We start from the raw sequence: 25166 nt of genomic DNA on the forward strand, positions 1-25166 counted from the left end.
AAAAAGGCACATATTATTTACATAATAGTGAAAGCTTTTCTAATTGGGAATATTTTAGCTTTCAACTTTTCTCTGTCTTGGCTGAAGATAACAACTCTAGACATTATATACTATTTTCTAACATTTTCATTTAGGTTTGATTGAAAAAAGGAAGATAAATGGAGCAAGCTGTCTGAGCTGATTATGCGATGCAAATTTCAAACAGCTTTGAGATATGTAGACCCAAATTATACTGACTAAACCTTGTACAGGACTGAGTGAGGTGGTAATCAAACCTCCAGATGAGTCTCATCAATCTCATAAAGTTGTATTTCTGCATGCTGTGGCAGCTGCACACTACCTGCTCAGTAACAAGCAGCAGATAGGCAGTGGATATATTTGAGCTTAGCAGCTAAAGAGGTATTTCTCTCATGAGTTGGCAATGAGGACAGGGCTAAACAAAGAGTACTGCACAAAGAATTGTCAGATGGCCAGAAACATGACTCAAACTGAATCCCATTGTTTCTTCGTGCCCTCTGGATGTGTAAGCAGGCAACATGACCACGATATTTACTTCTTAAAAACGCTTTGGGGAAAGACAGTGTGCTACATATTATCATCCATCCAGACTGACTGGTTTACGGCGGTATGTAGAGGCCTTGCTGCATCTGGCTTTTCTCTGTTGCCAAGACAGGAACACCCCACCAAGACAGGGAAAACCCGCCGCAGATGCAATTACACCATATCGATTCTTATTGAAGGACAGCCTCTTTAATCACTACTACCCTCCACCATCAACACTCTGATATACCAACACACACAGAGACAAATAAACAAACTACATTGTTTTGCTATCTATAATTTATTCTGCACTGACCCCTTTGCCCCACAGGGATCACTGAATATTCATCTTATCGTAGTGTTGTCATACGGTGATGAAAATCCAGGGCAGGAACGAGCGCAGCCAGGACCACACTAATGCAACCATCTCCACAGGAGTAGTTACTGATGACATTAGCTTGAACGATGACAAGAACCTCAGAGGCCATAAAAGACCAATAAGCCATAAAGCCTACTTGTGTGCTCGTGCTAACTCAAAGCTATCAACCATGGAAACTTGGCTCACATTGAGGCTCAACCCACAGCACGAATGCATTTCCATTTTGCACATGGTGTGGACACACTTCATGAAGACAAAGTCAGGCAACACGTCATCTGTACTCAGTCCCACAGCTCGACCTATAGGGTCAACCTTAAATGATGAGACTGTCTCTGTGCAAGTATGAAAATACTGAGTTGGAAGTTTTAACATATTACAGAAGTTACTTTGTTATGAAGTATTGCAGCTCCCTTTTTGGCACACACACACCTAGTTTCCAGTATCCTTGAGTTCTGCTGGCACTCATTAAATGCACCAGAAAAATAAAACATGCAAATGGATCTGCTGTGGGTCTTCATCATTTTGAATGCCAGCCCTAAGATATTGTGGATGAGAGTCTTAATTATCATACGTGGTGGAATAAAAGTATCCCAACAGATAAATTATGGCCTAGATAGAGACTTTTCATTGCAGCGATACGTACTGCATTTGCAGTTCTCATATTTTCACCTCATCTTGCATTTGGACCACCTTCAACAGGCTTTGACATCTAGAAATCCCACAGCGGTGAGACAATGACAACATATTACTTACTTCTGAGTAAGTCCTTGAAAGGGAGACATAACATCATTAATCTCCACTTCAACGACACAAAGCAACGTTGACATGTTTTAGAGATGCACTCAGTAGACTTTGGAGAAACATCAGCAGCTGAGCATCCGCACAGTCGATGCAATAGGCAGAAATCACAAATGAAAGTTAGCCTTTAACTGAGCCCACTTTACAGAACAGTCACACAGGCACACGTAAAAGAAGAGGTGAGATCTAATTTTACAATGCTTTGATTTAATATAATAAATAATACATGTTTTTGACGCTATTAGAGTAACAGATGGCATGCTTGAAAAACGAAGGCCACACAGAAGTACAGGTCAGTCAGTTTGCATGAACTCCTACTGTAGGTGAAAATGCCCAACTTTACAACCTTAAAGTAAATTTGGTGTGGGTGAAGGGTCTTGGGCATCTCACCCCTGATGAGACCCTGTGGCAGACATGCTGGAGACAGTGTGTCTCTTTCTCTCTCCTTTGTAGTGGGTAGAGCTAGAGGAGGTGACTGGCAAGAAAATATACTGTGAAGCTCAGAAAAGTGAAGAAAGTGAAAAAGATGCAGTTACTACCTCTCAGTTAAATCCATGTGACCTTGTTCCTTAACAGCATAGGAATTACAAGAAGCTATGAATTAACTCCATTTACAGGTGAACTGTGAGGCTCAAGGAGAATTACACTGAAAAGGATGGAAACATTCAGAAGATGTGTTGTATCAGAGTATTGGCCTGATAAAAATGTAGGAAAATCAAACGCTACATAATTTATGGCATCACTACTCAAAGAAATGATCATGGACAATAGGGCTGCCACGATTTGTCGACTAGTCACGATTACGTCGACTATCAAAATCGTCGACGACTGATTTAATAGTCGACGCGTCGTTTGAAACTTTGTAAGATCACAAAAGACGCAGGAATAAGTGGCAGGATTTAAGAGTGTAATAACGGACTGAAACAGAAGATGGCAGCATTGCATGTACAAGGATGTCAGCTACCGTTAAACCCCGAAGAAGAAGAAGAAGAAGAAGAAGAAGAAGAAGAAGAAGCAGCTGTGTCCCAGAATTCATAGCGCGGCCCAGCGCAGTTTCCAACAATGGCAGCAGCTAGTTAGTTTTAATGTTACTCTTATTATTCTTTCTGGGTCACAAAATAAACGTTTAACATATTTTCAGGCGAGAATGTAGCTGTGGAAACCTCAAATATCTGCTCAGTTTATCAGGACACCACATATTTTCAAAAGCGCTCCGACGTTTTCGGAGACGTCTGTTACCCACTAGCTCGTTAGCGATCCGGGGGCTAGGCTCACTAGCGCCGTGAGAACACCGGACTCCCCGCAAATCGTTTTCAAACCCACCGCTGTCTTTCGCTACTCAGGTTAAATATATATGAGTCACTTAGATAAATTAAAATGTTATTGTTTGGCTTTTTTTTTTTTAGTATTTTATTTGTTCCTGAGTAAATCAGTTTGGCTGAGATTAAAGTTATAGTTTTTGCACAGCTGAATAAACGTCAAGCAGACAGCTGATTATCAGAAGTGTGAGATGCTCAGAATTTACTCCGGTGTCCTGTTATATTTTAGATAGCAAGGAGTTTATTAAACTTCACCGAAACAATTGCAAATTTCATTAAAATTTAATAAACTATCATCTTGTCTTTATTTTTAGTTAGCACAGACCTTAAAAGCTTAAAGCTGTAAGCTAATGATAGTTATATAAGAGCAGATGCTGCTGGTGCAATAAGCTGTAGTTTTACATCTAATGGATGATGATCTGATTAGTCGACTAATCGCAAAAATAATCGGTGACTAGTCGACTATCAAAATAATCGTTTGTGGCAGCCCTAATGGACAAATATCTCGCGGGACTACTTAAAGTCAAAAACAAGCATAGACTCGGACAGGCAGCTCCAAGACTGATGATTCTAAGACTGCACAGGCAGAGAATCAAGCATTGGATCTAACTATAAAAGTAAGTATTATTATTAAAGTAATAACAGTAATTAGTAATATTATTTTCCCAAACTGAATTTATAATGAATAATGAAACTAGAACCCTGAGTTTAATTACTCAGCTCGTAACGACAGAGGGTAAAACTCTAAATATCACAGTTTATGTTTGTTACGGACCTCTCATATTAAAAAACCCAATAACAGCGATTTCAGAGATGTGCAGAGGTCTGTCCAGGATCACACTGGTTGCTTGACAGCATTTACTGACTGTGTTTCAACATGTCGATGGATGTTAACATGAAATGCTGTCAGAATATACTAAACTCTGAACTCGGTCTGGATTCAAACATTCAGTTTTAATTAGGTGTCCTAATAATCTTTAAGAATATACTAGAATTTACTGTAGAAACATTAGAACTACTGCTTGTATTTGTCATGCAGTCCTATAGAATAAGCTTGGGAACAGGCTTAATGAATAACAAACTATAAGATGTCGTTTTGCAAAGACGCTTCGGCATCTATCACTGCATCACTGTGTGAAATGTCTTACAAATATCACCCATGTGCATCAGTATCTCAGGTTCAGTGACCAGTGCCAACCAGCCTCGTCTCTTAGAATGACCGAAGCTTCTGAGGTCCAGTTACCTTCCTGGAGGAGGAAGTGTTCTGGCCAGTTAATGACTCAGGCAACCCTCCTACCTCCCTGATTAGTGTAGCCAGTCATTGCCTCTGATTGGGACACTGGAGAACGAAAGGTCCAGAGACATAAATGACTAAATTGGCTCACTTCCCAGTTGTTCCAGCTTCAGGACAGTGCTCGGTCACTCAAGAGAACAGCTGTGACGTCGCCAGCTCCTTACCTCAACCTCCGCCCCCCTCTGACTTCGCTCCTTCCTAAGCCCTGGCACGTTAGCCCTCGCTCATCATCAAACACTGTCACATAAGGCTGTGAAACCCAAGCCAAGAGTGCAGCATTAGAATAAAAACAATTTAATGAGCAGAGCAACATTTTGCTTTTTTATAATGCAGAAGTGCTAGTGGCAATTTTCTGATTTTGTCTCCCTGAAGACAAGGGCTGCTCTGAGGATTCATTACAGATTCTGGGTACACCGCCACGCTGGGAGGCTATCACAAACACTTAAGTCAGTTATAATGTTGTGTTTCTTTCAAAGGGAAAATGTAAAGCTTCTCCATATTGACAGTGCTTTTTAGTTACAGTTCAACTCATTTGATCTCATTTGAGTATCTAGGCTGGAGAATTTCAATTCAATTCAGTTTTGTTTAAATACCACCAAATCACACCAACAGCTGCCTCAAGGTGCTTTATATTGGAACGCAACGACCGTACAGATAAAACCCCAGCAATTAGACAACTGCTAGTGAGAGAATGGGGAGGAAAAACTCCCTTTTAACAGGAAGAAACCTCTGGCAGTGATTAGAGGGAGACAGGACAAAAGACACACTGAGGAAGAGAGCTGGAATTCCTCAACTAGTATTGACCTAGCTAAACACAATGTACCAGTTAACTGTTAAGACTTGTATACTTCTACCCATTTAGATATTGTAGACAAATAAAGATATTTCACTAGCTGGGCCCACATCCTCATTTATGTTTGACAGCGTTTTAGTAGGAAAAAGTGAACGCTTTGACATGAATTGAGCTGTGGTTTGGGGAAGGCCTTGAAGGGGACTGGCGACGGCTCCCGGGCCTGGCAGATCCCCATGTACTAAACGGAAGTGAAGAAGTTGAAGAATGGAGAAGAAGGAGGGAGGGAGGGTGGGGCACGTAAACGAGAATGATCAGCTTGCAGAACTAGGGGAACCTATATAGATGACAGCTGGAAGGAGCGTGTTTGGAGGCGTGGTCCTGCTCCTGAAATTCCCATACATAATCTCCAACAGTTACTCTATTCTCAGTAACGCATCTTTGTAGCATCTGCTTGGCAACTGACTATAATATTATTATCCAGCTGTTTGTCAAAACTCTCCCCGTGATCCCCCAACATGGCCAACACAGCAAACACAACTAACACAGCTCTGGTCTTCCGCTGTGTACCATAACTAAGGTTACAGCTAACTTTATAGTTAATCTGTGTAGTAAACAAGAGTAAATGTCAGTGGATATCTTTGCATAAACTTCCATGGCACTTCATTTAGCTGTTGTTGAGGTATTGGAGGCTGGACCAGAGTGTTTGACGCACAAGAGCGCTATCATGTTATTGGCATTGTTAAGCCCCTTAATGACCGCTAGCATACTCTGCTCTGCAGCACTCTAGTATTTAAAAACCAGTTTTATGTAACAGTCCACTTGAAATCAGCATAACAAAACAGCATTACTAGATGCAGATCTCAGGTCTAATAGGGCATTTACCACTGACTCATTAGCACAAGTGCCACTAAAGTAAACACATTCACTTTGTAGCCACTTGATGATATGAATCACACCATGTGCCACTGACTCCATCTCCAGGGATTTGCATCTGAATAAAAGTATCGTGTTCGCTGTCAGAGACCTGCCTAGGTGAGGGTCTTACACTGAAGGGACCATTCCTTACTTCTCTTTCTAGGAGCCGGTACAGACAATATTGATGCTCTGGATTTATTTGATGCGCAGGTATTGGTAGTAATCCCTACAAACCTGGACAAACAAAACTTGTCTTAGTGGGTGCAATCCATCGAGGACAAGGTTAAGACAAAGTGGTGGTACAAACACAGGGTAAGAAAAGCTTTTGCTTGGAAGCTGTGTTTTTGTGCTTGTTTTCAGTCTCACAAAGCCAGTCCTCTCACAGCACATCTCTCACAGTAGGATTATAGTCAGGGAAATATCCACTGCAACTGCCTGAACTTGGCAGCTTGAATTCTGACAAATTCCTTAAGGATAGGTAGCAACCAACCTTTTTAGCTAAACAGACCTTAGCTCATATGGTTATGCGGTATCTAACCTGTGATCAGAGGTAGTGTTTGTCTTACAAGCATCAACTTTACCAAGCTTGTTTTTACTTCAATAAACAAGAAATGTCCATTCCTCATCCAAATACTTGAGGCATACAGTGATGCTTACTCTTGGGAAGAGGCTGTACACAAGTTGTAACAGTCGCATGTTTGTGTTTTAGCAGTGTCCAACATGTGGATCTGCACATAGGCCCAACACTGTTCAACTTTAGTACAGTACAGTCCCCAGAGCAGGAAACAAAGGGCAACGGGATCCAGGACAAGACAACCAGACTAATGTCTAAGTCCAACTGTAAAACTCTCCTCCTCTTCATAGGACAGTAAGTCAAAACAATTCTGCAGAACCAACACATGTTCCAATTGAAGTCGGGTTTATACATAAAGATTTCATATTATAGCAACAGCCTCAGAGTCCCACACAGTGCTTGTCATGCTAAGGCTTTTGAAAGTAGAACAATATCCTTCCAAACATACAATGTGGCAATCACACTTTTAACAGAAAGAAGAGACATTTGGGCATTATTATAATATGTACTGTAGCTACTTTGGATGCATAAGCAAGTGATCCGTGGTCCCAATCTGACCTGAAAGTCATGGGCTGGGTTTGACTTGGATAACACCAAGATTTGATTTATCACAATACACCTAATGTGTGGCTAATATATGCTGCACCTGTGACAAGCTCACCCTGAGGAAACACTGTCTGTCATTGGATTCATCTAAGAAGTTGGAATGGAGTTCTTGGAAAGGATACTGCTGGCTATAGATGACATTTAGTCTGACCTAGATCATTAGTTCAAACATACTGACTCACTCAAAATAACATCTTTTTGTTTTGGTTTGTTTTGCTCCATTGTTTTTTACAGCCAAGACTTACAAAGTCTTGTGTGGCTCGTCTGCTCTGGCTGAAGAATGAAGCCAGAGCAGAAGTGCCAGATAGTTTCCTCAAGTGACCACTTAAGTCTGGGTCCAAAAGCAAGTCAATCCCCACAGACTCCAATGTTTTTACAGCCTGGTATGGAAAAACGGATGTCTGCTAGGCCTGACCACACTATGTTCAGTACCTTAACTGGACCTCTAGATTGTGTATAACTTGCTGTCAACACCTTTTGGAGTATTTTAATTGAATTATCTGCATCACAATCCACTGCTATTCAAAAAGTTTGTGTATCAGTTTTGTAGAGTGAAATTTTCTTAGTTTGTAACTTAGTAGTAACTGGCAGGTACGCGGGTACTCGCACAGGATGGAGTACTAAGTTGTGCTACTCAGCACTCCAAATATAGTCACTTCTGGCTCCCGCAAACCAACATGTCAGAGTCAAAACCAATAAGTGATGTCACAGTGGAGCTGACCACAGTAAGTAAAGTAGAGCTGCACAGTTAGGTATTCCTGCAGACATATAAACACAGAGGAAGCCAAGTTTGCCTCCACTTATGCCTTCCATTGAGTGCAGCATGAACAGCCTTTCAAGCTTCTCCATTAAGAGGACACTACTCTCGATTTGGCTCTTTATTCTGACACTTATGCTCTCAAACAGATTACACCCTGTGTCTCCTGTTTCAGCCCTCCTTCCTTATTCTCTCTACTTCCTAACAGCTTGGCTTGTCTTCCCAAGGAGCTGCATATGGCCCTGCAGAAAGGCTCGCACACATCCACGAGACGCTACCACAGATGGTAAATGGCCTGTCCCTGTCTTCCTCTCTCTCTCCCCCTTTCGCTCATCCTCCCCACAATGCCCACATTCCATCCCTCCGGGCTCGGAAAAAGAGGAGCGTGTTGCAAATTTGCCCAAAGTGGGACATCATATTGTAGAGTGAGCAGAAAAACGCTGCAGCGGAACATCCCGTCCATTAGACGAGTACACATCAGCACCCATTTCAGCGCCACAACGGAAATGCTACCTATTAGCACGAGGGAGGGGGGGAGTGAAGGAAAGAAGGAGGGGAGCTGACAGTAGTGACGTTAAGATTTGACTTTGTTGCGAAAACTGCAGACACACACTGGCACAGACACTCAATGTCTTCTCGCTACTTCCCTTCTACCCTCAGAGTCCCTCATCACATCCTCCCCACTGACACAAACTGATACTCAGGTGGACTACTTTCAGGCTGTCATGCATGCCAGTATGACAGCCTATCATTACTCCGGTCCTGAACAAAAAGCCTAGTACGCACACTATGCTCGCACATAAATCAAATCCATTCCCCCTAAATGCACATATGCTGACGCCCTTGCACATCTGTACATTGTACAGTGTTACGTGTGTATGTGTGGTGTGTCTGGGGAATACTATTCATGCTCATTTACACACACGCGAACAGAAGGGATGCAGCTGAGGCAAGGGAAGAAAGGAGGAGGTGGAGGCGGGGTGGCGGTGATGACAAGGGATGCAGGACAAAACAAGCGCCAATCTCAGCCTTGCTCTTACCTTCCAGGAGGAAACAGCTCACCTGGATGCCTCTGAAGAGCAGACAGAACGCACTCAGGCCAACCTCTCCTCCTGCAAACCAGCTCAAAACATCGCCCTCCCTCCCTCCTTCTCTCTCTCGCTCTCTTTCACTCTCTCTCGCTCTCTCTCTCCCTTCCCTCTCTTCCGCTCGGTTTGCAAGCTGGAAATGATGAGATTGTACTATAAGCAGAGGGGGGAGTGAAATTAGACACAGTTCAGGGTATTAGGAGGCTACGTTGTTTCTGGCCGAGCACCCTGGGAGACTGCAGGCTCTGTGGCTCATAGGTGACAGGGAGGTGATGATGGAGGAGGTGGTCGAGTGGAGGTGTTTGTTACAAATGGATGCAACACAGCAACACAGAAGAGAAAGAGGCTGACAGCGAGGACATCCTGGAATCCTTGAGGACCCCTGCTCTGCTCTGAGATGGTACAGCCCAGAGGAGTATGAGGAAGCAAACAGTATCTAAAGCAGCAGCAGCAGCAGCTACGCTAGCCAGTTGAAACTACCGTGATTCAGCCACAACGCGTGTGTGTGTGTGTGTGTGTGTGAGAGAGAGAGAGAGAGAGAGAGAGAGAATCTGAGCTGAGCCAGGTAAAACGAAGATGAGCTGTGTTGATTACAGGGCTACAGCCCCTTAGGTGAAACCAGAGGCTGAGGTCCTTTGTCAGCCCAAAGCATTCACCATAACTGGAAGACGTGAGATGAGTAGTGTAAGAATACACCTGACACCTTCCCTAAATATAATCTAGACCTCATTCTGGAAAAATGCCACATTGTCTAGCTGTAAAAAAAGACTTTTCCCTTCAGATATGCTCTGATATGGTCCCTCTAATACTAAACACCTTAACAGCTCAGGAATATAAACAGTGCACAGATGCATGTTATGGATGATTCCACTGAGATGAATTGATGTTCAGTTTCTATGTCGTCAAACAGAACCACGAGGGGAAAACCTTTGCTGAAACCAAGCATTCAAAGCTTTTGGCTTCAGGGATCAGCTGTACTGAGTCCGACCTCATTATTTGAAACTTTGACCATAAAACAGTGCGTGTCATGATGGAGCGGTAGTAATGGTAGCACCATCGACTCATAGCAAGAAGGTCGTGGGTTCAAATTCCCCATCTTGCGGGGACCTTTCTGTGTGGAGTGTGCATGGTGTCTCTTGTGTCTGAGTACTCCACCTTCCTCCAACAGGCCAAAGGCATGCAGTTAGTGGGATTAGGTTAATTAGCTCTGATCTAAATTCGGTGTAAATGGTTGTCTGTCTCTCTGTGTTGCCCTGTGATAGGTTGGTGGCCTGTCCAGGTTGTACCTTGCCTCCTGTCCTACGCCAACTGGGATAGGTTCCTGGTTTCTGTTAGAATATCACAAAGCCTGACTGGGCTAAGAATCAGGAACTATTTCATCGTTTTCAAAAGCTACAGCCTTCTGTTGTCATTAGCAATTTTACGTATTTAAAAGAGCATCAAAAAAGAAATAAGTCCTAGTAATCTGTCCACTCACTTCCACTAGTTACAGATTGCACGTAGTCTATATCATCCTTTGCAATAAATGACAACATTAACCAAGCTCTCTTGCAAAGATGATAAATAGAGGAATACATTCTCTGGTGTCTCTTTCTTAATAGTTTATACCCACTGTGTGTAAACCTAGGCCAACATGTATCGGCTCTTCTTTCTGAGCTGTAGCTATACAGCAACAATGAGAGCAGTGAACTATTAACCTGGAGCACCTTGGGTGTTATGAAGGGCTGTCACGCATAATGCTCTAAAGTACGGGGTTCAGGGTATCAGATCAGGACATATAAATGAAGAGCCTTCATGTCAAACCGAATGAGTCTACAAGCTGGGTCAGATTAGCACTAAAACTGGGAATTAAAGAGCAGAGAGCCACACCTCGGATTGCTCTGTGCGGACTTTGTCTAACAGCGCTGCGTGCCACTTTTGCAATTGATGCTGCTCATAGTCAATTCACCAGTTCCTAAATGGCATCAAAGGTGTTTCAAAGAACACCTGACAGTTCAGGATATTTCATTCTTATCCCACTGGTGCAGGTCTGACTACCACTTCAATGAACAGGCCGTCCTTTTTACAGATTCACTGAGTTTGCTTATATAATACCTGCTGCGCTGCGCAGATAAACAACCTATAGATATGGATACAGGTTTACGCAACAAATGTGACTGTTCTCTAATAAAGGCTTTGTAAATAATAATGTGTCACATGACCATAAAATAATGACTATATAATCTGATCACGCCGCTCAAATTGCATTTATCCAGTCGTACTAACCCATGTAGAATATTGATCAAGGCTCCTGATTAATACGCTGCTGTGCACGTGTCTGATGTTCATCCTTTACTTTGTTATAAATATACTTTATCTCAGCTTGTGCTTCCTGTGCTTCTAAGCAGTGCTTGTGAGTCCAGGAGGAATGGGTTTTGATATTTCATAGATGGGGTTGAGACTAGAGCTGGTTTGGTTTTTGACTGTAGGTACTAAGGACCTGCCATAGGACAGGCGCCATTTTGATTTGGGGCATGAAACAGGTAGACAAGGATAGAATGTTTACTAATTACTACCCAGTATTACTAGCAAAATCATAGTAGGCTGAATCTGTGGGCTTAGGGGTGATTGACTGTAAGCTATAGGAGTGTGTGGTAGCCACTCCTATAGCTCTTGTTAATAAACCCTCTACAGTTCTTGTTTCTTACTTGTTACTTCAACCTGTCCCCTGTAAGCCACTTTGCAACCCTCCCCCCACCAACTTCTTCTTTTAATGCTTTCTGATATGCATTATCTCAGTCAGCAGCCTCTTTGTTGTCAGTGTTACCTACTACGTATGGTGCAGGGGTCCTGTGCTGCTCCCTACATACCTTTTGTGTAAGGCATAGAAGCTGAATTAGCATTTTTGACTGATTGTTTGTTATGTAGAAGTTCTGAAATGTTCATCTAAGGATTTCTTTGGCCAAACTGTGAAATTTGTGCACCTCCTAACAGTAGGATCGATAAAACTATGAACCAGCAAAAGGGTGTCGGGGCAAATGTGGGAGAAGCCTGATCTGATCCTCCAGCTTACAGACGTTAAGGATCTATCTAATGATTGCTAACATGATGTAATCACAGACCGTGGGAGGTCTTTTGGAGTCCAGGGCTCAGGAATGTTGGAGCACAAAACTGGCATTGCATCATATTTGTGTTGTTAATGTTTCAGCTCAATAGTGTATCATCATCATGAAAGTTAGAATCCAATAAATAAGTGAAGTGTGTCTGATGCGCTCATGACCCAAAGCCAGCGGTACAGTGGTGCAGTAACGCTGCAGATGATCGTCAAGTGGATTATGTTGCTTCAGTTTTGTTGTCTGACAATGTCATTTCTCTGAGCAACCACTAGATGAAGACAGATGAATGTATGACTGTACGTGAATGTAACATTACCACAGCAATGAGTACACAACTGAAACAACTTACTGATCAGTTGAAAAAGGAGTGCTTATAGGAGTAGCAAAGGAGCAACGTGAGCTCAGAGTGCTTTTGAAGTGGACCCTCATAGCATCTTTCCTAAATTCATGAGTGCCATCAGTGCCTACAGAGGAGACGCTGCCTCCCAAATCATGACATTCTCCATCACAAATACACATCATCAAACAGCACAGCTTTTCTTTGTTAGGACTCTGGCTCAGACTCACCACCACCCCTTTCCCCTACCTCCCCATGTTTTCTCTTTCTCTCCGTCATGGATGACCTTGACTGACAGGCTTGTTGCTACAGGAACCACACCATATCTATTGTGTCGTAGTGTGGCAGGAAAGTGTGAAATCCACAATAAGATGGCTCAGATTGGATTGAAAATGGAGTCAATTTCAAACCTGCAGCAGACGGCAATCACTTAAAACCAGAAAAATGAAGGTTATTTGCATTTTAACAGGATTTAACCCCCCAAAAATAGCCTCACACACACACACACACACACAGACACACACACACACACACACACACACACACACACACACGTGTGTACAGATTCAGGCTAAATGCATAACAGGGAGGTACAGCACAGAGCTGGGGTGAAAAGCCCGTAGGTCATTCATTATTCAGTGGTGCACAGAAAACGGTCTCCTGACTCTGGTCCGAAGCAGATAAAAACGCACTCACACAAACTGTGTGGATGGTCGAGTTCACTGTTAAGCATTTTTGTAATAGTTATTTAAAGTCCACCTGAAGGAGGGAGGGTCTGTATTTGATGAAGTCTCTGTGGAAGAGTTCATGTGCAACGTTCCCTCTAAGCTGCGCACTGCTGGCACGTCTCTGCGCACAGAAAATCTGCGCTGCGCACAAAAGAAAATCTCACCTGAACTGAAATTAAAATTAAAACTTTAACAATTATGTTTTGCAGTGTTAGTCAGTGAGTGACTGGCTGCTCCCGTATGGGATTAGAACGATGCCACCTTATCCCAAAGTCCAGCCAATGATGCGATTCACATTCGTATATACGCAGCTAACCAACGTGGTTGACAGGCTCTGACAGCGTCCTCATGTGTCGACACCGGTGTTTAGCTAGCAAAGCGGCTGATGTGGAGTGAAGCCACGTTAATGACAACGTGTACAACCATTGGAGACGTGAGCAGGACAGACGGAACAACTGACGGAAAAAGTGTGGACTTTATAGCAGTTTTTAAATTGTGTTGATCGGCCACGTAAAACCAGAGTTATGATAAAAATATCTGCAATGTTTGGTTTTCTTCCTGAATACTATTGTCGTTTATATTTACTGCAGGAAGAAACGGTAAAAACTGCGTTTTACAAGGAAAACGCTCGAAAGTCTGTGAGCAAAAACAGAACCAAAAACCCCAGCCTTTCCTACTGGTGGAAAAATGTACCATGTGGACCAATCAAAAAATGATATGGCAACATGGCATTTAGTTGTTGAGATACAGGAGGAAGTTTTAGGAGTGACGGCGGTGTTTTGAGATGTGAGAGATTTGCGACGTTTAGCACAAATCTTGTGTAGTTAGTGTGTAGTTAGTGTGTAGTGTAGTCAATAGTTTTGTTGTGTGTGTCAGAACAATGAGGCGACTGCTGAATGTTACAGGTGTTACAGCAGTGATACATCTCCTGTTGTCAGGCCTGCAGGTATCAGGCTGTTGTTCTCCTTCATCTCATAGTGGACAGAAATTATTTTTTGGAGTGGCACAAATAATTTGTGTGGCATCAGATTTGATGCAGAACAGCTGATTGTTCTGTAAATAGTAGTGATGTGTCGTTCGCGAACGAAATGGCTCTTAGAGCCGGATCTTTGAAGTGAACGACGCGAGCCGGCTCCTTATCGCGAGCCGTGTTTTTTTTTTCTTTCTTTCTCTCACCCTCTCTCTCGCACTTTTTTCCGCTTCACTCCGCATGCGAGCCTTGTGCTTTGCGCTTGGAAGAGGGGGGAGGGGCGGTAAAAACTCCAAAACACGTACAAAACACAACAGAAGTGCTCCAGGATGCTGGGCGCAGCGTTGAGCTTTTGTTACCTAGAGGCTACACAAGCCAGCAAGTACCAACGACCTGATTTGGTGTGTGGTAGTAACAGGTAAATGAACTTTTTTTAAAAAAATTATTTGAATATATATATGAGTGCTTGTGTAGAAATACACAAACCATACACATATGCTTTCAATTGTGTAATTTAAGTGATCTAGTAGCTCTGCTTTGAAGTTCAGTTAAAGCAAGAAATGTGTTTTGGAGTTTGTACATGCTTTGGAGTTTCTATGCGTTTTGTCTCTAGGGGCCACTGTATATATTTATATATAAACATATATAAATAAAACCACTTTTTTTTTACATTAGTAATTCCTTTTGTGCATAATTTTATATTATTGTTAATAATAAATTAATTAAAGCAACAAAACAACCTGAAGAGCCGGTTCGGAGCCAAAAGAGTCGGCTCTTTTTAGTGAGCCGAGCCGAAAGAGCCGGATCTCTAAAAAGAGCCGGAAATCCCATCACTAGTAAATAGTTTGAAATGTTTATTTAAAAAAACGCCTTGGCTGCAAAAAAATTTGTTGTTTGCATAACTCAGTTACTTTTTTGAAGAAGTAACTATACAATAATTGCCCAACATTGGTCATTATATACTGTATTTTGCAGACAGAGAGTTACAGGACTCTCTCCCAGACCACAGACTCACACTCATAATACAAGTCACAGCTTTATAAAAAATTTTGTTTTCAAAATTGGAGTTGAAGTTATTTTTCCTTCCAATAGTGTTAACATACTGCACAGGTCATGAACAAGATTTATTTTACATTTTCATTGTAAGTGGGCTAAAGCAGTTAATTAAAAGTCGTCTAACATAAATGTAAATGCTGTAATTTGATTATTTTAATAAACATGTAACTTGGATGGATTAGATGCCGGCGTGACCACAGTGCACACGTCTGCTGTTGCTCACAGTGGTCCAAGGGGCCGCTCAGGGAGTTTGAGTGTTCACTCAAATACATGAAAAATTAGAGGGAACACTGGTCATGTGGTCACCAAAAATTAGCACTGACTGATGATGAAATCTACATCACTTAGACCCAAGTGGTGCCCAGCTAACATGCGAACGCAGAAACTATAACGTGTCTGTACGACTATCAGGGGTTAAGAGGTGAACGCTTGCAGACAATGAAAAGCCCACCTGATGAGCAGAGAATATGAGTCGAAGCGACATTAAGAGGCTACAGCATCGATATGATATTCAGATTAGAGATTAGTAACTGAAAGCACGAGAGACCCTCCTGACGCAGTTCAACAACCTGAGCACGTTCAACGATAACGATATGTATCGCGATATAACTTTTTCTCGATAGAAAAATTTAACTATCGCGATAGACCTCGCCGCTCTTGTCCTCTTAAAAAAAAAAAAAAAAAAAGAACAGCCAATCCAAATTACGTAGCGAAGAGCCGAACCAATCACAGCCGCAGCGTCACGTCACGTGACTTGTTACGTACAGCACAAGTGCCAAGCCGCACATGTGTATTTGTTTGGGAAGCAGCCAGCCGCCGTGCCGCCCGGGTAACGGAGGAAATGAGTGTGCCGACTAGAAAAATCAACCGAGCGTGACCGAAGAGAAAACAGATGATGGTTCCAATGCCGGAGAGATTGTCGAACGGAAGAGCCATAGAAGTTCCATAGTGTGAAGGTATTTCTGCTATTTCAGGTCTGACAAAAAACAGAGTAGCGTGCACTGTAAATTGTGCCGAAAGCAAGTCTGGAAATACAATAAACTGGTGCATGCGCTACGTCCACACGTACCCGGGTATTTTTGAAAACGCAGATTTTTCTATGCACCTTTCGTCCACACGTAAACGGCGTTTTTGGTCACTGAAAACGAAGATTTTTGAAAACTCCGGCCAGGGTGGATATTTTTGAAAACTCCGTTTTTGCATTTACGTGTGGACTAGAAATACGGAGAAAACGCAGCGTCAAAGATGTGCGCATTTTTTGACGTCACACTGTGCGCCACGTTATTGTTTCGGTGAAATGAATTTCTACAATACTGTTACTGTTAATTCTACTCTCTGCAGTGTTTAAATGCTTACATATACACACAGTTACTGTCCGTCCACACATACGACTCGGTTCTGCTTCTATGCCCCAGCTTTGTTTACTTTTCCCCACCGAGGCTTCTAGACTTCTGATTGGCCAACATTTCTGCACGGTTAGGAATCTAGCGCCACCTGTTGCTTTGGCATGTTCATAGCAGCGTTTTCCTTCATTTCTGCCTTTATGTGTGGACGGGATTATTTTTTAAAACGAAAACGGAAAATCTCAGTTTTCAAAAATACCCGTGTACGTGTGGACGTAGCCTCAGTCTCTGACTGGAAGCGCTAATTCGTCATTCGGCTTTTGTCAGACTAAAGTAACTGTTAAAACTGTTTGAAAAGCTCAGCTATACAACAAGGAGAGGTTGAGAATTTCCTTTTAGTTCTCAGTTTATTTGATATTGACAAAAGTTAGTCAGTTTTGTCTGTTCTTCTGTAAAACAAACTAAGATTTATTTTTAGAATTAATATTTTGTTTCTAAGTGGAATTGACAATTTAGTCTGTTTCGTTTGTTCTATTTTGAAACTTAAACGCTTTAGCGGCTGCCTTTTGTGTAGTTTGCAATATTTAGTATTAGTATTTAGTATTTATTTATTTATTGTCATTGTCAAGAACAATGAAATTGCGTTTGGGGCTTCCATACAACCCAAAAAAAAGAAGAAAATAATAAATACCCCTTAAAACCCAAGTGTACATATTTAACCCAGTGTGACTCTAATGCCTTTATTTATCTGAAAAAGTCTCATGTTCCTTAAGTACATCTACCCTGTTGAACTTATTATGGGAAATAAATATTTAAATAAAAACAAGCTGCTGATTATTTCACATTTTACTTGTGAGCAACGGCACATTTAAATCTTACAAATATAGTTATTTGGCTGATATCGTGATAGATATCGTTATCGCCTGAAATGAAAAAAACATATCGTGATATGAAAAAATCTTATATCGCCCAGCTCTATCAAAAAGGGAACATTTTTTTTCATCAGAACATCATGACAGTGTGACTACCTGACAGAAATGAATCCACAAATTTGCACAAATTTGGCCTTTTAAAAGCATGTGGTCGTCAAGTTTTGATCAGCTGTAAAACAGCCTGTTTCAGTTTAAACGTTGTTTTCAGTAAATTGCATGTTCAAATAAATGTTTTGTCTCACTCTCATTTCTTCTTTTTGCATTTTGAAGCTCGACTTGGAACCTTGTTAAGATCCAAACATGCAAAATATGATTTGTTTGCCATTTTTCAAGTGGTTTTAAACTTTTGATCGGGGCTCTATGAAACAGTTTTAAGTCAAGAAATCATTTTCAATCTTTTCCTCACAGTGGGGACATTCAACAGATTCACCGAAGTATACATGTTTCAGATCACATGCAAGGAAAGAAATCTGAAGTGAAAACCTGTCAAAAGAAAACGTATATTTGTATAGAGGAACCTAAAGGAACCTAAATCTGCATACATTATATGGTCAAAATTACATTATAACAATTGTGCATGGTTTATTTGGTCCAATAAGTTTCTTATTATTGCATTGTTATAGTTATGTAATTATTTATTTACCCATTTGTTTGTATCTAGTTTTCAGCAACTTTATATTTTAGTTTCTACTGAAACTGCCAAAGAGGGGAGCAATTTTAGCTCGTGGTATTTTAGAAATCCACGTAACTCTGTTAAAATACAACAAACATTGCCTCACGTTTCATGACTGATCCTAAAATGAGTTTATTCATCATATAGTGAATTCTGGTGTGGGGAGGCAGATGTGGACGAGATGATAAACTGTCTTTGTTCTGTTTTTACAATAATGTTTGCTCATAAAGTTTGAGGAATGCTTTATTTTCAAAAAAGACTTTTTTCTGTCATTTGGTAATGATTCAACTACAGGACATCAGATGTGAACAAAACATCAGTTTCTTCATACGTGACAACTATGTGAGAAGAAACAGGTGTACGCGACAACAGTGTGCCATGTTTTGGTCGTTGCCCACACGTTGTTGTTGCTAACATTTCTCCACATTTTTCTCCGTCTCTGAGCTGCTATCAGAGTCTACAACAGCAGAAATTCTCACTTGATGTTTCTGATAATACAACAGATGGAAAAATGTCCTGCAACACATCATTCAGCTGGAACATCAAACCAAACTTCTTATGGTCCATCCAGAAGCGTATTAATCCTCCTGGATGGACTATAAGAATGATGAAAACCCCAAGAGCCAAAATAGAAATGAAAACGAATCATATGATATACTGTATACAAATAAAAAACATTTCAGTTCAGTTCAAGTTTATTAATATCGAGTGAGAGAAACAAGGAGCCTCAAGGAGTTTTATATTGTAACATAAAGATTGGAATTCAATTCTGCATTTAACAAGAAGCCAATGAAGAGAAGTCGATATGAGAGGAACACGCTCGCTCTTTCTTTCTTGTTCCTTTCAGAAGTCTCACTGCAGATTTCTGCATAAACTGAAGACATTTTAGGGCGCTTTTAAAATGACCCGATAATACTGAATTATAATAGTCCAGTCTAGCTTTCCAGCATCACATGATTTCAGAGTGGCACATTTCTTTCCACCAATTTGATATCAGGCTATCACAGTTCATCAGCAGCTTTATCAATGAGGCAAGTGGCTCACAGAGAGCCAGTTAACAGTTTATAGGGTATAAACCATACCCGATCTCACCACTCAACTGTTCTGTCATTAAGGCGGGACCAGCACAGTGGGGGACCAGTATTGATTTATCCATCAAAAACTCATTTCAGTAGTATTTGGTCCTCTGCTTGGCAGCCCAGATGTGAGACTGTTGTTCTGAACTGAATTCCTGCTATGATTCTTCAGTCTTCAATGACCCGAGGGAGTTTACACAATCAGGTTCAAGTGGATGCCTGTTTGAAATCTGATATTGTAACACTTGCTGTAACAGAGACGAGAGATAAACTAATGCACACTGTTTTGAATTGAATTAATGTATTTCTTTATTCATCCAGTCAGACAGGCTACTTGCAGAAATACATTTGTTTTAGCATTTTACCCTCTTTTTAAAAGTTCTGGTTTAATGTACCCGCATACCTGATTCCAAACATTTGTAATCATTCAACGTCATCAAGATTTATTTGGCATCCGTGCATGAATTTAAAAGACTGAAAACTATAGACAGGCGCTCGGATTTAAATGAATCTATGTGTATGTGTATTTGTATTTGCTTTGTAAGACCAACTGCAAGCAGGAATGTTCATAGATTAACAGCTGTAGTGATACCGAATGAAATTTTCTGTTGATCCAAATTTTAAAAGTGTTATGAGATAAAATGGGCTAGCTTCTTGCTGACATTAGCTAACATACGCTCACTAACCAACACATATAAAATGTTAGATAGACAATGCACCAGCTAACCTACCATCTTTAGCTAACAATAATATTAAATTCTATAGTAGCACTTTTGTCCTTATGGGGAGTTTTTGTTGGAGTCTCATGCAGAATATGTTTCTAGATTAAAGCGTTTAGTACATGAAAAACGTTGCATGTGGCACATTGAGCATGTGTGTGTTAGTTAACATTAGCCAGATGGGAGAGATCAGGTTCAGATTTCATTCCCCAAACCAAATGATTTCTCCATCTGTTCATGACTGACGAAATAAATGTCATAACATTATTACCACACTATTACCGCTTCAGCTCCTGACATACTTTGATTGGTCGCTTTGTAGCTGTGGGTTGCAGTCATATGATGAGAAAATGTGAGGTCCTAGAGTTCTTTTTTGTTGCTGAGGCTTCAAATCAGCCATAAATAGATTCAAAAGTTCTCTCAAATCTGAGTTTTGGCCTGAAGGAAAAGCGCCCAAAACTGTTTGCAGCTCCTTCTTTGTTTCGCAACGGTTCACTTTTTCTTTGATTTTCCTTTAAAACCTACACCACACCACAGCATACAAATTACAAACAGTGGCAGAACTAAGAGGTACCATGTCTGCACAGAGTATTTTGACTCTGTGTGACAAGTTTACAGATTCTTTCTTCTGGTCACAAACCCTTTATGAGCCTTTTAATAAGATTCACTCGGCTGTGACCTCAAATTACGATGTCTTCAACTTGCAAATGAATTTTCAAAAATGATTGGACCCTCTCAAATTCACCTGTGGTTCCACCGCTACAGGCATAAGCTTTTTTTTAAACTTACAAGCTGTTCTGAAAAAAACTAAACGTGGAATTGAAGGGTTATTTATTTTTTTTGTATTGTACAAAAGTGTTCAGAAACCTCTTGTTCTTTTATGTTTTTATAGGAAAATGGAAATGGGTGCAATAATATATTATATTATTATACAGTTCTAAAGAGTCTGAAGGTTAGTAAGTGGCATAACCAACTTTATTCTTCCATGCCACCTGAACTCTTTCTTTCTGTTATTTCTTTAATTAATCTACAGGAAGCATACTTCTTGAAGGACATTTTTAAGCTGCTTTTTGTTCTATTCTGACACGATGATCCATCTTCAACAGTGTTAATTCCATCATTGATGGTGTTTTATTCTATGTTTATCTATCCAGGTATGCTTTTGCAGCACTGATTATGTATTTGGGATCATGCTGAAAAATAAAGCTGTTTTCAATTAGATGCTTTCCAGATGGTATTACATGATGGATCAAAATCTGATGTCTCTGGTTCTGCATTTATAATTCCATCAGTTTTAACAAGATTCCCAGCATCACTAGTTGAAATGCATGAAAGAGCCTACAGTGTCTTTCACAGATTGCTGTAGCGGTCACTTTTCCATATTGACAATAATTTAAACCAAAACTTAAAATTTGGATTTATCGCTCTTTAAGACATACTGTTACTTTCAGTCTAGCTCTAAACTTCAGCCTTTTTTTTTTCTTGTTTGCCTTTATTAATAATGGCTTCTTCACAGCCTGCCTTTCCCTGAGACTGGTGAAGATGCATCTCTCAGGTCTGTGATGTACATAACTTTCAGATCTGCCAGTTTTTCTTTCGTTCTCCGTTTATCCATTTTTCAAAGGCACAATGCACACGATGCTAAGATTCAGTATGCTGCTGATAGCTCTTTGGAAATCCCCTTGTTGGTCCAAAAATAGATTTTTTTCCCCCTATGAAACTGTCTTATCTTTAATATTTATAGTAACTTCAACTACAGAAATGGGAATAAAATGTGTTTTTCCAACTGGCAGCTAGTAACAAAGTATCTAAAGATACGATTTAAAATTGGTTCTTATCTAAGCTGCCAGTTCTGTTTGTTATCTACGTCATCTCTTCAGTTGGTTGCCTTTTTCATGCTTGAGGTTAGTTTTAATGTAAATGACTTAGCAAACAATCACACAAAAATGATTTGTTTGAAAATGGTCATGTACAAGGACTGAAAAGAACTGAATAAACAGCCAATGTCCAAAGGAAAAGTTTGAATGCCTACAGAGAACTACTGCTCGAGACCATCCAATCCAACGTTACTTATAGAGCACTTTAAAAACAACAACAACAAAGTACTTTCCAGTAAAAATCAGTGATAATAGTTAAGAAACCATGCATTAGACAGACAAATAAAAATAAAATAAATAAATAAAACTGAATAAATAGTAAAACATGAAAAGATAGACAATAAAATATACAAGAAATTAACAAAATAAAGAAGATTAAAAGAGATCAAAAAACTGACTAGAAGCTAACTCTGGTGCTAATCCTAAAATGCCTCAGAAAAAAGGTGTTTTTAAAAGAGATTTAAAAATCTCGATTGTTGGGGCCATCCTAATATGGAGGGGCAACTTATTCCAAACTCCAACAAAATCTGGCTCGTTGTAAGCTAAAGAAACGAGGGGTGGCTCAAAACTTTTCAACAGTACTGAATATAACCACAACCATCTAAGTGACTGATCTGACTGCTTCCTTCTTTTTATTCTGTTATATTATTTATTCTATATGATCTTGACACAAATCATTTTGGAGCTCTTGCTTAAGAGTACAGTTCATAGATTTTTGCTAGTGTTAGCCAACACAGGCACGTCTAATGATTAACTGATTAACTTTAGGTCACTGAAAAAACAAGTTTGTACTTTAATTTTGGTGAGTAGAGTTCTACTGTTTAATTATTCCACCACTTAAAACTAACTAGCAGTTATCTATGTTGTGCACTGTACTGTTTATGGATGCAGCTTGCTAACCATGCCTGCTAGCATCTTGTAGCTGAGTACTACACTGTCTCACCTGAATATAAAGACTTCCAGCACCAGAAATTCCAGCATGGAAGTAACCATTCGGTGACATGACAGAAGCTATGTCCTCCCTTTAGTTACTAAATGTTGTCATGCCATCTTTTCTAGCTGAAGCAATGAACATCCAAATATGGAAAGCAGAATAAAACTAGCTCATAGGGTCAGGTTAGCATGTGTTGCTATCACATTATCTGCGCGTTAGGTCATTTTAGGTCAAATCAAAATGTGAAACAAACGTAATATAAAAATACCTATCAGGAAGACTAAATCGGGAGGACCGACAGTTACAATAGCAAACTCTTCTACCAACTTTGTGTTTAGTCAACAAGGTCAGCAGAGACACGAGCTGCCAGAGGACCCAGATTTTATTACCTGAACTGGAAAAGTCGGCAGTGAGATCAGAGCGGCAGGGTGCGCCTCAGGTGGCTATTAAAATGAGTCCAGTGTGTTCACACTCAGAGCCCAATCACGCCTCATGCTGCCTACATGCGATAATTGGGTCTACACCCTGCATGGGCACAGACACACTAAGCTGTGAAGTGCATTTTGTTCGATTTTTTGAATCTTTTGAGATTTTTGAGAGTTTGCAAGAGAAGATACATTTTTCCTGACCTTGAACGCCCCTTTGTTAAAAAAGCTCAAAACCAATAGAGCAGCACCTACCTGGTGGAGAAAAGCACCAATCAATTGACAAGGACAAAAGCGAATAACGCCGCCGAAGCACCATATCCACTTAACGCCGGCCATGACGGAGAAGTGAATGACCTAGAGAGGATGATGCGCCCAGCTGCTGTTTGCAGCACTCCAGCTGTTTATATGAGTTTCTGTGTCAGTGTCTGTGTGTGTGCATGTGTGGTTGTGCATGTGGACAAATGCTCAGTGATATTCACACCCCTGCCTGGCCTAAATTCCCCTTGAACTTAGCGCATCTGTGCACAACCCTTCCCTCCCACTGACTGTATTAGGATTTAGGATCCCGCTGATGCCTCTGGCTTCTCTCCAGAAGGAGAAGAGCCTCAGCGTCGCCCCTCCATCACTCTGTCATTGTTATTCTGTAGTGCTGTTCTCATTGCCCACCACCTCTGGGCCCTGCAGATCAATAGAGGAGCAGACCAAATCACTAACACACTGCGAATGAGAAATGAAACTGCTTATTGAAAAACATTTTGTCTCACAGGCCCAGCCATGCAATTAATTTAGGACTAATTCATAAAACAATAGGTCGTCCTGAGGGGGAGAGCCTCCAGACTATTACTTCTTCATAGCAGTGGTCAAACAGCTCACAAGTCTGCTGTTTGCTCACTGGGAGGGATAAACCGTGGCTTTGTGCTGCTGACGAACATCAGAATGCAAATCAGCAGGATGATACAACGGGAGCGCATGAAGCAGGCGGGGCTGCTGCAGAATTTAAAGAAGCGCTGTAATCCCTATTCATCACAAAGCACACTGCTCCGGGCCCTCAGATTAGCGCTCACGGTTTACTGTAGTGAACCTGCACACAGTGCTAAAGTCTGAGAGCGTGGGCTTCGGTAGAAGTTTGACTTCTAAAGCTGGATTGACCTTGGCCTGAATGCTAACTCCACACAGTCAAGCAGCCTTTGAGAGTTGAGTAAAATGGAGATACTTGAAAGCAGGGGAACTGATGCCAACAAAGCCAAACGCTGGTTTTAGAGAGTTGTCTCACAGCCTTGATTGTGACTAAAGGCACCACTGTAAGGAATACTGAAGAAGCAGTATAGGCTGTTGGAGATGAGCTAAAAGTGGCAAGACTAAGGTTTATGTTGGCCAGCAGATGGCAATGAGTCTCCTACAGGTTGTTCCTTCAAAGGCAGTGGATTCATCAGTGCATTAGAAGTTTAAGACTGAACTGAGGCCATGCTGCCGACTAGTCTTCTACTAATCTGTCAGTGACCTCCAAACAGCATTCCAGCAGCCTCTTAACAAAAGTCAACACATAGACTAGAAACCAAATGCAAAGATGGACAAAGAGTCAGAGTCAACAGAAACCCCCCAGCTAATGCCCCCCAACCTCTCCAAACAAAACATCCAGAAGGGCTTGATTATAGCATCTTGAATATAGTATGGCATAATTCCTTGTGCATAGCCATACTATCTCAGTCGGCCTTGGAAGATAACCAGGGTAGTATTTGGGTGGGAGACCACCTGAGAATACCAGGTGGCTGTAGCATTGCTTCTGTTGTGTTTATTGTAGTGTGAATATGAGAATAGAAAAATAATTTGTGTTGGTGATTGAGATAGGATGTATAAAATGTTCAAGTAGAAAAGCAAATATATATATTTCCTGGTGTTTCCAGTGTGCCATTTGTATTTGTGAATGTCCACCAA

The 25166-nt window shown here is 41.0% G+C and overlaps 1 protein-coding gene across 2 annotated transcripts in view; it reads right to left on the reverse strand.

Moving 5' to 3' along the window:
- Positions 1-25166, reverse strand: part of cdk14 (cyclin dependent kinase 14) — a 238532-nt gene that overhangs the window by 162874 nt on the left and 50492 nt on the right. Inside the window, exon 1 of one of the 2 annotated variants that reach the window (XM_080895579.1) lies at positions 9016-9106. The exons of the other annotated variant lie outside the window; for it this stretch is intronic. The gene's annotated coding sequence lies outside the window, so the exon portion shown is untranslated. Of the gene's footprint in view, positions 1-9015; positions 9107-25166 lie in introns of those variants that run through there. 2 annotated transcript variants of the gene reach the window in all.

Source organism: Rhamphochromis sp. 'chilingali' (genome assembly GCF_963969265.1).
Source record: "Rhamphochromis sp. 'chilingali' genome assembly, chromosome: 11".
NCBI lineage: Eukaryota > Metazoa > Chordata > Actinopteri > Cichliformes > Cichlidae > Rhamphochromis > Rhamphochromis sp. 'chilingali'.